General features: G+C 43.5%; 1 long non-coding RNA gene across 1 annotated transcript in view; it reads left to right on the forward strand.

The window, feature by feature from the left end:
* LOC115068615 overlaps positions 1-2,288 on the forward strand; it is a 7,776-nt gene that overhangs the window by 972 nt on the left and 4,516 nt on the right. Inside the window, exon 2 of the long non-coding RNA XR_003847948.1 lies at positions 678-1,987. This is a non-coding gene — a long non-coding RNA (uncharacterized LOC115068615). The remainder of the gene's footprint in view (positions 1-677; positions 1,988-2,288) is intronic.

The raw sequence follows: 2,288 nt of genomic DNA on the forward strand, positions 1-2,288 counted from the left end.
TTATAAGTTGGGCTAGAGGCAGTAAAGGGAAGCTACAGTTAGGGGAGATGTTCTAAATATCATCAAATTATATTGTATGAAAATTTCAAAAATTCAATTAAAAAGAAAATCTCAGCTCCCATCTTCCACACAAGCCTTTCTGCAGAAGAAAGTCCCAGCTATGCAGCTGTATCCGAGGTGTCCTTCTAGGGACTGCTGGGTGAAGACCTGTCCTCTGAGGAAAGAAGGGAAGCTACAGTTAGGGGAGATGTTCTAAATATCATCAAATTATATTGTATGAAAATTTCAAAAATTCAATTAAAAAGAAAATCTCAGCTCCCATCTTCCACACAAGCCTTTCTGCAGAAGAAAGTCCCAGCTATGCAGCTGTATCCGAGGTGTCCTTCTAGGGACTGCTGGGTGAAGACCTGTCCTCTGAGGAAAGACTAACTTGCATTTAGCTCAACTTGATCTAGAATTAGTTTGTGGTTCTGGGGATCAAATCCTAGACTCCCTCCTGCCAGACAAGGGCCCTACCAGCTAAGCTACACCCCAGCCCTAGAATTTCTTAATAACACCATTATTCTAGGAGAATTGTTGACTCACTATAAACAGTGAGAAAATAGACTTGTTTGGGAAAGTTTTTTAGCTAAAGTTGAATTGGAGGAGTCTGTTGAGTGCTTTATCTCCTTGTTTAGCAGTTTACATCTTCTTGGACTCTTGGACGAATCAGGCTGGAGAATGGTTTCCCTAGAACATGCCCTGATCTATAAGAGGCAAAGTGGAATTCCTCTGAACTCGCCTCAGACCCTAGAAACGAAGCTACACTGATTTGAATCCCCTGCAGCTCATTCTGTAGAAGGACATCATGGTCTGTATGATCTGGAGACAGACACTTCAGGAACCTGTGGTGTTTGCGATACAAGTTTCCTGACTTTTATGTGAAGTTGGGCCCACCACTCATTCAATGGCTATTGTAGGAAAGAAAGCTCCAAAGATTTACAGCAATATTATTAGTACCAACAACCATTAGTACTCACTTCAAGAGTGACTAATTAGAGTTCTACTAGGTAACTTAAATGTGGTTATTAACGTGACAAGCAGATCAATATGTGATAAAGCAATACCATTTGCCAGTTCAAAACAAATTTATTCCGATTATAATTCTCAAGTGTCAGGTTGTCAAATGTATTGATCTCAAGAGACGAATTATAATTAATGCATTACTGAATGTCCAGTTTACCAGCTTTGCTACTGATAGTAAAATATTTTTATCTCCAGCAAGGAAAGATCAGAGAAGTTCTGAAAAATTTGTGTTTCATAAATTTAAACATGTTGCAGTTTGAATTTCATGCATTTTAACACCCCAAGAGTCATACTTTTGCATCATAGAAAACAAAGGGGGTGGGGCGAGCGACTGGAGAGATGGCTCCATGGTTAAGAGCACTGGCTGCTCTTGCAGAGGACATGGGTTCGATTCCTAGCACCTACATGGCAGCTAACGACTGTCTGTAACTCCAGTTCCAGAGGATCCAATGCCCTTTTTCTGACCTCTACAGGCATTGAACAACATGGGGGTGGGTAAAAATGCAGATGTCATTTCTGATTTTGGGTCTTGGAGTCAAGAGAAGGGAACCAGCGAATCAGGTACTGTAGAGCAAGAGGAAGGGAAGACACTTCCCCAGGGAGAATTCCCAAAGAGCGATGAGCAACAGGGCCTGAACGATGCCTTCAAGTGTTCTACGTGCTGTGTTCCTTCTTGGACAATGGAAACTGTCAGTAAAATTTGCATGCATCGGTGATTGTGTTCCTGGGAGATGGAGAACATAGCAGAAAGATGACCATGGTCTGTGGAGAAGAAAGACCCGCATGGCTCTTGTGACGCCTTCCCATCTCCACCACTGGACCAAAGGCTTCTCAGCAGAAACTGTGCACTTAGTGTCCACACCCACAGTTCCCTTCACTGCCAAGGCTATACGCCTGGTTAAACCGAACTGAATAAATACAGGTGAGTGGTATCTGATGGACGTTTTTCTCCTTGTACAGGAACCGAGCCTCCTGCTCACAGAGGTGAATTTGAATGGCCTCAGTTAAAATGATGCAGAGCTTGTTCTCCCTTCTGCAACTTGTGCCAGCTTTTTGCAACACAGGTGGTCCTTCTGATGCCAGGGGGGACAGGCTGCACCCCACGTGAACTGTGAGCCCCATTAGTGATTTGGGGCCACTGGATGGCTCAAGAGAGGCCCAGAGAAATTTGCTTTTGCTTTTGCTGGGTTGCTAGAAAAGGAGGGGGAGGGGAGGAAGTTTTT

This window comes from Nannospalax galili, unplaced genomic scaffold (assembly GCF_000622305.1).
Source record: "Nannospalax galili isolate Female #2095 unplaced genomic scaffold, S.galili_v1.0 scaffold1289, whole genome shotgun sequence".
Taxonomy (NCBI): Eukaryota; Metazoa; Chordata; class Mammalia; order Rodentia; family Spalacidae; genus Nannospalax; species Nannospalax galili.